The sequence below is a fragment of the Callospermophilus lateralis genome, chromosome 6 (genome assembly GCF_048772815.1).
Source record: "Callospermophilus lateralis isolate mCalLat2 chromosome 6, mCalLat2.hap1, whole genome shotgun sequence".
NCBI classification, from domain to species: domain Eukaryota; kingdom Metazoa; phylum Chordata; class Mammalia; order Rodentia; family Sciuridae; genus Callospermophilus; species Callospermophilus lateralis.
The window spans coordinates 128868048-128883517 of NC_135310.1; the positions used below are offsets into that span (position 1 = coordinate 128868048).

Genomic DNA, 15470 nt, shown 5'->3' on the forward strand with positions numbered 1-15470 from the left:
TGGAGGGAATCTCCCTACAGCCTTAGTCTCCCTGAAAACAAATCTTGTTGATTCTTTTTAAGAAAATGAACGCCTGAAGGCCAAAGTGACTGATTGTCTATTGGGCATTTCCATCCATGAGACCAGGGATAAAACATTTTCCCCTTCCCAAGCCACTTACTGCCTGGCTTGAGCTCTCCCCCAGTCTCCCCAGGAGCCTTCTGGGTGCCCCCTTCATTTTCTTATTCCAGAGAGTGTGTGACCACAGTATAGAAGAGCAACACGAATGTGCTGGGCCCCTGGTTGTAGCTGTGCGTGGGCTGCAGGTAGGTGTAGACTGCAGAATCATAGAACAGGCAGACGGCTGTCAGGTGGGAGCCACACGTGCCCACAGCTTTCCTCTGGCCTCCGCTGGATCGCATGCTTCTGATGGCTTAGCCCACCGCGCCATAGGAGGCCAAGATGACGGTGGGTGGCACCAGCAGTATAACCACGCGGGCTGGGAACGAGGATGGTGTCTCTGCCGCCGCCGCAGGCCAGCTTGAGCAGCGCGGGGAGTTCGCAGATGAACCGGTCCAGCTGGAGGGTAGGGCAGAGCGGCCGCGCGGCCTAGAGCACGGTTTGGTGGGGGAGTTGGTGAGTTCGCTCAGCTAGGAAGCGCGGGCCAGTGCGCGGAGGCGGGGCGAGGCGAGCACCGCATAATGGCTCAGCGCCATCACCGCCAGGAGGACACACTCAGAAGATCCCAGAGCCAGCGACACGCACAGCTGTTCCTTGCAACCGCCGCGGGGCAGCCTGAGCGCTGATCCGTGCAGGTTGGTCAGCAGCGGGGGAACCATGCTGGTGGTGAAGCCGGCATCCACCAGGGCCAGGGGGCAATGGAAGTAGTACATGGGCTTGTGCAGACGCGGGTCGCCCACGACCAGCAGCGCTAGCGCGCAGTTGCCCATTAGAGTGAGCAGGTAGCAGAGGAGGACGAGGGCGAACAGGACTGGCTGCAGGGAGGGCCAGTCAGAGATTCCCAGCAGGAGGAAGCGCTCCTCTGTGCTGTGGTTGGCCTAAAAGGAAAACTCCAAGAATATTTGGGAGGACGAAATAAAGGATGACACTATTCTTACAAGTAAAGGAAAACCCGGGATGTGGGACTGGGGAAGAGCTGAAAGCATACAATAGTACCGATAATACTTTATGGATGGTAGTCCCATTTACAGACCTGAACCCTTAGTTTAGTTGCCACGTGCCAGCATTCCTTGTTTTATATATTTACAGCATCCTCTAGGGGAGCTAAAACGTCTATTTTATGAATGCACAAATGTAGGCTCAGAAATGCTCATTAAGTTGTCCTAGGGTCATATTGAGTCAGTGGCCTTGTGTGACTTGTACTTAGTCTTGTCTGATTTCCAACTCAGTGGTATTTTCAGCTGCCTCCCTAGTTCTGGTTGCACTCCCAAGGACCAAGGAAGAAATCTGATCTTTCTTCTACATCAAAGCCCTTCACATTTGTGAAGACAGATTTCACTCTGAGCCTCCCTTTCCCTCTTTCCTGGAAATTGTATAGTCCCTAAAAATTAGGACGCTATCCCATGCTTGCCCGAACTAAGAATTTATAGATCAGAATTATCACCTTCCTTGTTTTAGGTGCTTCACGTTTATGGAGCTGGGACCAGCTCCTAACAGCAGACAAAGGCTGTTAGATCTCAAAGTCTGGTTTGACTTGTGAACACAAGTGAGACTTCATTAAGCTATTTCTTGTAAATACCTAAAGAAAAAGAGAACTCAAATCCAATTACTTAGAACCAGACAGCGGATTTATATACCTAGGCTCTTTACAATAGGACAGATTTACTTCTCTGTTTGCCCTATTAAACTCTCCCTCTTGTGTTGCCTCTTTTGACTTTACTGAACTACTTCTGGACTGGAGCTGCCTTAATCATGAATAGCTGTTGAAATAAACTTTAAAATATTCTTGTGCCTCAGTTTACTTTATTTCTGGTGGTGCTGGGGATGGAACCCAGGACCTTGTGCATGAACTGTGTCTCCAGTTCATCAGTCTACTTTTTAACACAACCCATAATTCTGCTGACAAGTGATATCTTCTGTTTTTAATTAAGTCTGTTTTACATTGTCCCTGCCCCTCTTGCCACAGAACCTGCATGTTAGCCTTGAAACCAAGGGTCAAACCTTCCTGTGGAAAAACAACACTTTTTGGTAGACCAGAAATTGGGAGGCCTTAGTCCTACCTACCATAGCTTCCTCTGGATGATTTTTGGATATGGGGAAGTCACTTCATATTCCTCTGCTTCAGTTTTATCACTTGTAAATTCAGGAGTTTGAACTAGATGACCTTTAAGGTTTCTGTCCTATCCTGAAGCTTTATTATCAAGCATTTCTCAAAAGTAATGGAAAGGGAATGTGGAGAACAAAGGGATGTCCTCTTAGGGCATTTTGAATCAAATATCCTAATGGTGCAGAAACGATCATGATTAATAAAGTTTACATAGAAATCTTTCTATTGTATGTTTCCTGTCAAATATTATGATATAAATAACTTTACAAAATTTTTTTGGTGATGATACTGGGGATTGAATTCAGGGCTTCACACATGCTAGGCAATTACTCTACCACTGAGTTACATCCCCAGCCCTAGATAACTTAGTTAAGACACCACATTCACTGCTTATAATTTATAAATTATAATCCTACTTTTTTAGGAAAAACATTCATTTTCCCCAACAAAACATCTTGCTTATATGGACCTCTCATTTTAGGCTCATTAGACAGAACAAATATTAATGTGAGTAAAAACAGGGCTTAGGAGCTAGATTGCTTGGGTTTAATTCTGCTGTTTCCCAGCTAAACAACCTTGGACATGTAATTTAACCTCTCTGGGCCCCCAGTTTTCTCACTTGAAAAAGTAGTGGGTGAAGAGTTAAACACACAAAGTACTTAATACAGTACCTGGCACATATAAGGTGTTTATTAAATGTTAATTAGTATTATTTTACAAATCAGGAAACATTTTTGTTTATTTTGAACCCAGGGCCTCAGACTTGTGAAGCACACATTCTAACACTGAATTAACACTGAATTTCCTCCAGCCAGAAAAAAATTTTTAAAGGGTTCCCTCATGATATGGTAACAGAACTGATATTAAAAACTTCATATTCCTTTAATATGTTAACATTAATCTTTGTTCATTTGAAAAATAGGCAACAGTCTTATTTTATAGAGGATAGGAAGATAATCGATATTAAATAACTTGTCCAAGGTCACATTATGTATAAATATATTAGGATTTTGACCAATCCCTAACTTACTCCAAGGTCTTTGCCTTTTCTTTCTTTCTTCCTTCCTTCCTTCCTTCCTTCCTTCCTTCCTTCCTTTCTTTCTCTCTCTCTCTCTCTCTCTCTCTCTCTCTCTCTCTTTTGATGAGCTATGTTCTATTATGCTAAAGATTGTGGAGGATAAAGGGGATATGCAAGGTGTGAACTTTATGTTTTTAGATAATTTTACAGAACTGGGGTCCTACTGGGTATGGATGAAGTACAGGAAGTTACCTTTCAGGTTTCTGAATCAATTGTGGCTAGAAATGTTGAGTTACAAAAAGTCAGATTCTTTAGTCAGGTAAGTTCCAAAGTGCTCCCCTCCAAATATTTCACACCATGAAAAGAGCCACACACTCATAAAATTGCACAGATAACATCCTATTGCATTTGAAAGAAGGCACCTAAGTCTGTGAAACATGGTCCCGCGGCAGACGATGTCTGTTAGTGCAGAGACCTGTGGTGGGGTACAGACAGTGCAAGGGCTTGTGGTGGCAGCCAATCAGTATTAGCTGGTGGTGGGGACAAAATTATCCTTCAGAAGTCTAAGGAATATAGCAGTTGGAGCAAGGGAAAGATGTTGAAGAGACTTTCACTAGGGGGGAAACAAGGAACTCAGATTACCTGTTATTTAGAAATGATGCCAGAGCTCTGAGGAATCTGCATCCTGCTCCCATCAATAATGCTTTCTTGGAGGTGTCCAGAGAGAATTCCCCCAAGATGAGGAAGAGGAAATCTGCAGAGAAGTCCCTTCAGGGCATGATGTCTCTGGCAGGGTGTTGAGGCCAGAGGCAGCATAAGTTCCTTTCATTAACTAGCTTAAATTTTCATTCTTCAACTAAATGACTTTAAACTGGCCTCTTCTCTTCTGTGATTCCCACCGTCATCATCTGTAAACCATGGAAAACAATGCTGACTTCTCAGAGAGGTAGATTTGTTGCAGTCATTCTCAGTTTTGAATGCAGTTGTGACTTATGTCCCCAACTTTTGCCCATCACCCTTCCTTGTTAATGTCACCTCCCTCCTCATCCCCTTCACTATATTTCTTTGGTCTCATTCTCTTGTACATTGGCTCCAGTAAATCTTCCATATTGAAACTACATTTATTAAGAGTTGCAAATGATCTCTGCATTGCTACACCCAATGGATATATTTTTGTTCTCATATTATGTGACAAATTGGGAGCATGTGATAGAGCAGGTCTTTCCTTTTTGGAACACACTTTCTACTTGGCTTCTGCTATGGTGAGGCAGAGGCTGGCTATCTGGTGAGGGCTTTGCTTTTTGGCATTTCATGGTGGAAGGCAGAAAGGCAAGAGAATGAACACGAGAGAGCAAAAGGGGTCCAAACTCATTTTGTAACAACTCACTGTCCTGATAACTCACTTCTGCAATAATGACATTAATTCATTTTCATAAGGATAGAATCCTCATGACCCATTACTTCTTATTAGTCCCCACTTCCCAACAGGCTTACATTTAGGGTTAAGTTTGCAATACATGCCTTTGGGTGGACACACTCAAGCCATAGCACCCCATTTGTAATCTAAGTATAATATCTTCCTTTATGCAAAGTTGCTATGAGGATTGGAGATGACATATATAAAACTCCTGACCCATAGAAGGAACTCAGTATAGGACAACTCTTCAGAAGAGTTGTGCTTCTGTATACTTCTATCATCCATGTATGGTGTTAATGTTTCCCTGACACTTTACAGTCATCACTAAACATTCTCATTCCAATAAAATATTTGCCCATCTGACTAGAAAAAAATTTAATTCCATTTTATTTTTATTATTAATGTTGCACTGTATATATAGCTTTCAGCACCAAGAATATCTAAAATTCTATGCCTACCTGAGGTCAAAGGACCAGACTTACCAAGCTATACCTGTTTAAGCTCTTGTGTATTTGATCAGACTTGCTGTTCTATGTCTTGATTACTATGAAACCACTAGGCTTCCCCCTCTTCTCCTTAAACATGCTAAACTCAGCTAAACATGTACTATCTGTGTTTTCTTCCTGGAATACTTTTCCCCTTTACTTGTCAAGGACTGTCGCCTTCTCACTTTTCAGAATATATCTCAAATAGGAGTGGAGGCTCAATCCTGGCTTAGGAGGGGATAAGAAGAAGTCAAGCACAAAAGTCATGGCAGGAAGGATCTGCAGGTGAGAAATGCTTGTGGATGTTGGGAGGTACATCTGGACCTTGTGTATGTTTCCTAAGGAAAAGTGTTAGCTTAGGGTATTTGCCAAGCCCAAAGGGAGTTAGCAATAAATATTTATTATAATGTGTGGGAAGCTGTTCTCACACGTGATTGGGCACCTCACTGACTGGGTGTGAGGCGTCCGGCCAAGCTGTGTCAGAACTTATCCCCATCCTTTTTAGGTGCGAGAGCCCGTCTGTGTGGGGGTGTGACTGACCATTGACCCTGAGACCAATCACTGACCCTGACCTTGGAATGCTGTCCCCCTCGACCTTCATTGGATGGAATTTTCCCCTGAATTTCTTGTTCCCCAATAAAAGGCCACTCTCTGCCGTGCCCTCTCTCTCTCCTACTAGTCTCTTGTGTAAACCTCGCTACCCCACCAGGTGGATTGAGGCAGGAGCCAGGGAGGGCCGTCTCTGACCTGGTCAAGAAAAAGGTAAATTGAGTTTATGTGTGTTTATTTTGATCTCACTAGTTAACTTCTATGCTTAGGACCTCTAGTATGAAGCTAGCGTGCTGGTCGCGCGGCAGAATAATGAGAGGAAATTTATCAAATTTTAGGACGCTACAGTTAGTAAGACCCTTTATTTCCTTCAACTTATTCCCTACCCTGCCTTCCAATTCCAAGTTTGGGAGAGGTAAAGACATTGTGGTAAATAGGGGAGGAACAAAGAGTGACTTCTTCTCTCAGTTCTTCTGTAGGTGGGCACTAGTTGGGAAATGGAAGTGCAAAATATTGCTATAAGATTTTGGTCATTTTATTTATGTAAATCCGTTATTGGGACCAAAAGTTACCAAAGAACTTTTATTATCTGAGTTATTTGCCCAATATTGCAGCCAGTGGGTTTGCCCCTGGTTTGCCCATACAATAGAGGAATGGAATGCATTTGTTTTCTGGTGAAAATCTTACTCTTTGCAATCCTGCTAGTTCAAGGCATTTGCTATCTTGTCTTATTGTTTCCCCTCACTGGGACATAAATTCTGGTAGAGCAGGTACAAGGTCTATTTTGCTTATAGCTATATTTTTAAGTGCTTGTAAATTAAGATGAACAATCTTTCTTCTTTTAGATCGGCATTTAAAAGTACTGTATAAAATCGAGTGAGGCATTAGTATGGTTGGTATATATTTTGGTGTTTTAATAAATTTAAATAATCTTTATTAGTAATCACAAATTACATCCAATAAATGCATCTATTTAAAAGTACAGTCTAATGATTTTGGTATTCTGTGAAAACACTGCTGTAAAAAAACTACATATCATAATTTTTTTTATTACCCCCAAATGTTCTTCTTACCCCTATCCCTCTTATCAAGGGGATTTAATCCCAGACAACCACTGACCTTTTTTTTTTTTTTTCCCATGCTGGGGATTGAACCTAGGACTGTACAGGGTTAGGCAAGTGCTCTGCCACTGAGGTACACCCCCAGCCCATGATCAACTTTGTTTCACAATGGTTCGCATTTTCTAGAACTTCACATAAAAGACTCATACATTATGTGCTCTTCCATGACTACTTTATTTCACTTGGTAATCTTCTGAGATTCTTCCAGTTGCTTCATGTATTAGTCGTTCATTTCTTTTTTATTACTGACTGGTCTTCATTGTATGATGTATTGTAAGATATTTATTAGATTGACTTATACCATCAAAGACCATGGACAGGCTGGAGAGCTAGAGACACAATAACTTTTCAGACCAAGAAGCTGGAAACTTAAATAAGAAGGACCAATGATGCACCATTATGAATAATTGTTGCTGCGTTTTGATTGGCTTAGGGCGTGAGAGAAGATGGTGAAGGGATTGTCCTCAAAGAATCTCTTGTTACACAGGAAAGGTAAGGTTGTTCTGTGAAGTTGCAGGGTGAATAAGTGGTAACTCCCGAATCTGGAGGACTAATCTGCTTTTCTATATCTAAACGTAGATATGAGCAGGTGGACAGAGATATTTTCAAGTGTACACCCTTTTATTTTTATTATTTTAATTGAAAGACAAAGGATTGAAGAAGGAAAACTTCTATTGTCCTTGCTCCTGTCCTGTCTACAGAACCTTCTTCCTAATTCACTCCAGTTTGTGTAAACACTCTTTTTCCTCTTAAAATCTATGGACATTATCATCCAAGTTTAGCTTTCTGTACCTCTCGGACTCTGCTTCAGCCCTTAGAAATCACTCAGGCCAGCTCCTTTTTCTTTCCACTCTCATTCATTTCTCTCCTGGCTTTACTCCTCTCCTGTCTTTACCCTTTCCAGTACTCCTTCAAAGAGTTCTCTGCTTGGATTGCAGGACCAACCAGCTTCCCAGTTTCCTGTTTTATTTTCACCACCTCACTTCTCACTTCTGCTGAGGGTATAAAGGCGCCTTGAGGTCGCCCAACTCCCGGGAAACTAAGCAAGAAGTTGGAGAGAAGGGTTAAGACCACCGACGTCAGTCCTCCCGCGCATCCTAGAGGGGCCCGCTGCCCCGTGAGGTGGGGGTAGGGCCGGGAGGTGGAGCTCCCGCGGATCTATACGTCTCCCTGGCAGCGGCAGCGAGTTCCGCTTTGCGGTTTTTGTTGCAGCTCGGATGGAAATGTAGGCTTGTGGGATTGATGGGCGTTTTAATAGCAATCATTGTTGCGTTCCATTACTTTTCAGGGTTCTTTGAACATACTGTGTCTTGGCTTCCTATAAGAACGTGCTGCAGCGGGCTTCTTTTCCTGCTGAAAAAGCCCAGGAAATCAAGAGAGTTTCTCCAGTGGATGTTGGAAAGGACATTCAGTTGTGAAGATGAGAAAATAGAAAATCTGGAGAAGGAGCATAATGTTTGTGAGAAAGTGTTGAGTGATTTATGTTTGATATTTGATGTTTTGAAATATTTTTTGATCTCTAAGCATAGGTAGAAAATAGAGAATTTTAGTAATTAGGAGAAGGCAAGTTTGCAAGAATCATTTCACATATGATTATGGAGAGATAATGAGGTTTTCTTTCTTCTTTCTCTTCACCTTTTAAATAGATTTTATTTTTAGAGCAGTTTTAGCTTCACAGTAAAACTGTGCAGAAAGCACATTTCTTAAATTCCAGGAATACTTTCCCCTCTTCAGTCTCACCCCACTATCAATAGCCCACTCCAGAATCATAGTTTGCTATAATTGATGAACCTACATTAACATATCATTAAAGCCCATTGTTTATGTTTGGGCTTTTTCTTGGTGTTATAGATTCTACGGGTTTAGAAAACCATATCGTAGTACATACCAACTAATTTTATGGACGTCTGAATTCTCTTTGTTCCCTCTTCATCCTCCCTTTCCCTTTATAGCCCTTGGTAACCTCTGATCTTTTCACTGTCTCCACATTTTGCATTTTCTGGAAGGGTTTTAAAGAAGATGGATTGGAGGAAGAAAGAGGTGAAAGCAAAATAAATAAGAGGTCATGATTAATGAAAAATAAAGCAATAGATCATTGAAAGAAGGAAAAGTATTGGGAGAAGTTATCATGGAAAACATAAGTATCTCAAAGGGAAATAGAGATGGGATTTACTGGGTGATACCAGGAAATTTAAGAAAGGAAGATGGTTATTGGAATTTTATAAGAAGTAGGAATTATAGCATACCAGATATCAAACTGTCCAGTTGATATTTAATAGGAATATAGAAAGTTTGAAGAAGAATGGAAATTCATTAAAGTTGCTGTTGGCATTCAGACTAGGCACAACAAATTACCTGAATAGTCCAGCTAGAATATGAGGCTTCTGCCAAGAGGTCAGTTGCCTATTGAAGAACAACTAATCACCTATTTATTAGACATCATCCTGTACTGGCATGATTTTACAGATCTACCTTTGCTTTTCTAACTTTGTGCTTTTCTCAGCTGATCCCTATGGGGCATGAAAATGGGGCAGTATAACAACTTGTGGACTCCAGAATTATCCTAGAGGGAATGGAGAAACAGAAGTGTTGGAGAGCATCTAAGACTCCTGCCCCAAGAAGTCATTTTTGTTCTTGGTAAATCTGTCATTCTAGTTCCCTGATAATGGGTCATGTTGATTTCTTTTTAGTCTTCTTTGAGTACTAATAAGAGTGTGGCAGACTGGCTGAAAGAAAAAAACTAAAAGAATTATTACTGCCTTTACTTTCTCTGTAACACCAATCAGAAAGTCAAGGAATATAGAGAAAGACAAGGAATGAAAAGAAAGTATATCCAGTGTTGGGGAGAAACTAGGAAAGAGCTAAATCCCTGAGGAGACCCAGCCACTATATAGGTTCTTCATTTCAGTAATAGTTTTTCTCTGCATAATACACAAGAATAACTAACCCTACAAAGCCCCAGTAAACTGCCAGGCTACATGAATAGTGATTCCCCAAATAGGATATGGCATATGTGCTCATTCCCATTTGGGGTGAATGCCTGTATTTATCTTTAGGCCCCTTTCAGTTAATCTTCAGACCCATGGTGGTGCAAGACCTTTCAAGCACTCCAGCCAGAAGGGTCTTTCACGAAACACCATTCAATACGTCCCAACAAACCTAAGGAAAAAATTCTGATTTTGCATCAGTATTATAAAACTGCCAGTATAAACCTTGTTTTTCAAGCTAATTATTTTAGGAGCCGAATGAAGATTGAAATGATGAGCTCAATGTGTATATGTATGTGTGGTCTCAGTGCAAAAAATCTTTGATTTCCCAATCACTACTTCAGAAAGTTTCCCAATTGGTACAAGAAAGTAAAGAAGAGGTATCATGTGGGGCATGGTGGCCCATGCCAGATGCAGTGTCGAATGCCTGTAATCCCAGCAGTTTAAGGCAGGAGGATGGCAAGTTTGAGGTTAGCCTCAGCAATTCTGGTGAGACACCGTCTCAAAAAATAAAAGGGACTGGGGATGTAGTTCAGTGGTAAATTGCCCCTGGATTAAGGGGCAAAGTCACTAAGTTTTGGAGGGAATTTGTTATGTAGCAATAGATGGTTAGATGGTTTCCTGCTTTTGCTGTTATGAATAAATGTGCTATGAATTTTTATGTACAAATCTTTTGTGATCATATATTCTCATTTGGGGGGGGGGAGTAAATACCTATGATTAGAGTTTGTGGATCATATGGTAGCCAATTTTGTGATTGTAAAGTGATATCTCATTTTTAAATACTCAGTACAAAAAAAAAGGTATTATGAGTGCCTATGACATTTATTTTTTTTCATTTTTGGTGTCAAGGATGTTTATGCTTTACATAGTTATGATCTGTATTACTTTTTAAACAAATGGGGAGTGAGGTCCAAATTAGCCACAGCTAGACTGTGGCCAGTTGGGGTGGGAGATAAAAGAGTACAAAAGACTCCCAGGAATGCCATCAAGTGAAAAAATAAATAGGTAGAAAACTGTTCAGGATGATAAATTCCAGTCTGTAGGTTAATATTCTTGCTGTGGAAAATGAATGATTTGTTTAGGTGGCCAGAGCCCTTGAGTTCTTTTCAATGTTCAGGTTCTAAAAAAAATCTTTTGATCTATTACTTGGTTTCCTGAAGACAGTGATTGCAAAACTGATCCTACTACTCTCTATGTGGACTTCATTTTAATATGAGAGTTTTGCTTTGTGGTCCAGGCTGGGCTCAAACTTGGAATCCTCCAGCCTCATCCTCCTAAGTAGCTGGGATTACAAGCATGCACTACTGCATTATTTACCATAATTCTGTGGTTGCTTCCATAGATTTGATTTCTACTATTTTAAGTGGTTGTTTTCATCTAGAACTTTATAGAAAGATCCATTCAATGTATACATGCTCCTCTGAGTTTGGTTTCTTATACTCTGCACAACATTGTTGACATTTATCCATGTTACTTTGTGAAACAGTAGTGCATTCATTTCTTTTGCTCCTGAGAACTGTTCTGTTGTTTAAATATACACAATTTGTTCATTTGTCTTCTGTTGATGAATATTTTAATCTGTGGTCTTAAAATATATCCCCATTTTTCTGGTATTACTCTGTGAATGAGGTAGAGCCTGTTTCTCTTACCTTTGAGTGTGAGGTTTACCCAGTGACTCACTTTTAACAAACAATGTGGCAAAAACGATGGTGTGTGACTTCCAAGACTAGGTCATAAGTACCATCATGTCTTGCATCTTGTTCTTGGATTTTCATTCAGAGGAAACTATGCAAGAGATGGCTATAGAGGTACATTTGGGAGGAAACTAAGGTTCTCCAATGAAAATAAGCAACACGTGACTGGGACGTATGAAAGATAAAGCTCTCATCTCACCCCAATCATGTATGGAGGGTGATTGGCTGACATCTTGACTGTAGACTCCAGAGAGACCTTAGCTGGAATTGTCCGCTAACTGTTCAGCTGCTTCTGAATGCCTGTCCCATAGGAACTGTGAGGTCATCTCCCCAGAAACCCACAGAAAGTACAACATAATCATGTATATTGTTTAGAGTCACTTAAGTTTTGGAGGGAATTTGTTATGTAGCAATAGATGGTTAGATGGTTTCCTGCTTTTGCTGTTATGAATAAATGTGCTATGAATTTTTATGTACAAATCTTTTGTGATCATATATTCTCATTTTTTGGGGGTAAATACCTATGAGTAGACTTTGTGGATCATATGGTAGCCAACTTTGTGATTGTAAAGTGATATCTCATTTTTAATTTTTTTTTAAAAAATTTTGTGTGACTTTAGGTGTATAACATGATATATATATATGATATATATGTATAATGCATATAAAATATATATATTTACTATTCAGTTGACATCTGTTTATCTGATAGGAACAAAAGCCTCACAGAAGCATCCTGTTAAGCATCATATAGCCAATATGATGTTTTCCTTATCTTTCTGGGTTCCTTGGTAGAGAAGAAAGGAAATATTGTAATTAAAATACAGTAATATGTTATTAAATAATGGAAATATGTTTGGACAAAGGAATTGTTACATGTTTTCATCATTGTGTGAACATCATAAAGTTTACGTGTATAAAGTGACTCCCACAAAACTAGCAGATAAAATCTTGCATTACCAGCATATATGTGGTCCACTGTTGACCAAAACATCATCATGCGCACATCATCATGGCAAGTTTCCTCCTAATATTCCAGTATTATTATAATCTGATGAAAACTGTTATTGGTGATTACAGTATGGCAGTAACTGTGTACATTAGATTGATAGCTATATTTTGGTTTTAAAAAACAATATGTATATGAGGTGATGGATTTGGTTGAGTTTATTTTCTCTTTCCTGTGGCTGTTACTTGAAGGATAAAAGAAGAAAGGGAATGCAGAATGTGGTAGCCTATCTTCTCATACTCCATAGGAAGTAAAAGGCATCTTTCTAAGTCTCAGATCAGCTATGGCTCCAGTATTTCTTTGAATGGACTTCTTGTGAGCGACATAAGAGAGGAAATATTAAGCATTGACAGGATCATATCTGAATTTAAGATGTTTTATGAAGATATACATCTTCTCAAGAGAAATGAGTTATGGTAGATGGGGTAGAGGGAGGGGAGGGGAGGGGGGATAGGAAGGGCAGCAGAATACAACGGACACCTGTTTGGCAGTATGTATAAACGTGGCTGTATAATCAACGTGATCCTGCAATCTGTACATGGGGGGATAATAAGAATTCATACCCCATTTGAAACAAATGTATGATATATGTTATGTCAAGATCAATGTAATGTTTTGAGAAACCAATAAATTTCTGATTTTTTTTTTTTTAAAGATATACATCTTCTCTTAACTGGACCTCCGTCTCTCTGAGATACCACATGGCCACACTGACCCTCTGCAGCGATTTGGGTGCATGGCTTGGGGAACTCAACATTTTTACAAATCATGAAGAGATTCATCAAAGAGTCTCATGAAGATAAATCATGAAAGTATTTGAAGCAGATCTCCCTCAGCTCTCCCTGGAATTGCCTTTCTTCCCCAGCAATCTTCCGAATGCCCTCTATACCTCCTCAGGGTGTATATGAGTGGGTTAAGTGAAGGAGTGCCCACTGCATAGAAGAGGCCAAAGAACTTGCCCCTCTTTTGGGCATAGGGATTTTGGGGCAGAAGGTAGACAGCAATGACTGAGCTGTAGAAATAGTGACAGTCATGAGATGGGAAGAGCAGGTCCCTAAAGCTCTTTTTCATGCTTGGGCAAAGTTAATCATCAGCACCTTGCAATAGCAGTGTAAGAGACAAGGTTGAGGCAGAGAGGAACTACCACAAAGATGACACTGGACATAGCTAATTGGATTTCATTGTAGGTGGTATCTGTACAGGATAGTCTAGAGAAGGAACTTCACACAAAAAGTCATCTGTCTGCCGGTGGGGACAGAAGGGCAGGAGGAGAGTGGGTGGTATCTGGACTATGGATTGGGCCAGACCCAAAACCCAGACCACAGCTGCCAGCTGCCAGCACAGGCAGGGGTGGATGATGGTGGCATACTGGAAGGGCTGGCAGTCAGCCATATAGTGGTCAAAGGCCATCACTATCAGGAGGATGCACTCAGTTGTTCCCAGGGACATGAAGATGAATAGCTAGATAAAGCAGCTCAGACCAGGAAGCTGATGGCCTTCTTGGGGCCTCAGAGATTGACCAGCATCTCAGGGATACAATTTGTGGTGGAGCAGAGGTCCAAGAAAAAAAGAGGCTGGAGAGGAAAATGTACTTTGGGGAGTGGAGCCTGTGGCCCAGCACTGACAGCAGGATGATGAGTGTGTTGCTCACCAGAGTGAGGAGGTAGGAAGTTAAGAACCCATAAAGAGAATCCTTTCCAGCCCTGGGTGTTTAGAGAAGCCCAGAAGGAGGAATCCCACTGGGGAGCTTTGGTTGACCATGGCTTGTTCCTGTTTAGAACTGGAAGGATGAGATGAGTAAGCTCCAACCTGTTTTGTATAAAGTCAACTCAGATGCTTGTTAGGCCACATTAAGTGGACATTTCTCCCTTCCTTCTCTCCTAGGCTCCCATTCCCAGGTACATCACCATCCAGCACCTCTGTTACCTTGATCTTCCTGGTCAAGCTTTGTCTAGTGGGAGGACGGAAAGCAGCAATATGGTAGACAATGGATGGAGCCCCACTCTGGTGCCTCTGACTTCCTGGTTGAACACAAAGGCAGCTGACTTTTAACGTGTTAATTACTCTTCATTAATTCTGCAGTAACTTATTGGGCATGTATCTTCTGAATACTGTGGTCATTCTGTACATCCAGAAAGAATTAGCAAAAAAAAAAAAAAAAAAAAATTGTGTATGCAGATTTAACAATAAAATTTTATTTATTTATTTTTTTGGACTGGAGGTTTTGCCCAGGGATACTACATCACTGAACTAAATCCTGAGCCCTTTTTTTATTCTAAGTTGCTGAGGTTTTTTTTTTTTTTTTTTTCTTTCAAATTTTGTTTTTCTACATGGCAGTAGAGTGTATTTTGACATATGTACACACATGGAGTATAACTTATTCTAACTTGGATCCCATTCTTCTTGTTTCAATTTTTATTTTTTCTTTTTAATTATACATGAGAGTAGAATATGTTTTGATATACTATACATACATAGAGTATAACTTCCCATTCTTGTGGTTGTACATGATGTTGAGTTTCACTGGGCATGTGTTTGTATATGAACATAGGAAAGTCACGTTCGATTCATTCTATGGTCTTTCCTATTCCACTTCCCACTCCCTTCCTTTCATCTTGCTATATTTCTAAGGATGGCCTTGAACTTGAAGTCCTTCTCTCTCAGCCTGTCAAGTCACTGAGATTACAGGTATCTCTTATGGTGCTTGGCCAGATTTAACAAAACTTCAAAGTCAAAAATCCCAGACTACAGAATGTTTAAATTTAATTTTTCTTTTCCAAAGGCAAAACCATTTTCACAAGGAAATGATACAGCCATAATTTTGCCGATTGTTTAAGGCAAGGGACTATAGCTCTGCTTGTGTTTCTGCTTGGTCATCTAAGAACCAGTATAGCTGGTGTGGTGGTAAATGGCATGTAATT

The 15470-nt window shown here is 40.6% G+C and overlaps 2 pseudogenes; both read right to left on the reverse strand.

Moving 5' to 3' along the window:
* Positions 1-221: 221 nt before the first annotated feature.
* Positions 222-8121, reverse strand: LOC143402073 (putative olfactory receptor 2I1; annotated as a pseudogene).
* A 5260-nt stretch (positions 8122-13381) lies between these two features.
* On the reverse strand, positions 13382-14310 carry LOC143400813 (olfactory receptor 2H1-like; annotated as a pseudogene).
* Between the last annotated feature and the right edge of the window lie 1160 nt (positions 14311-15470).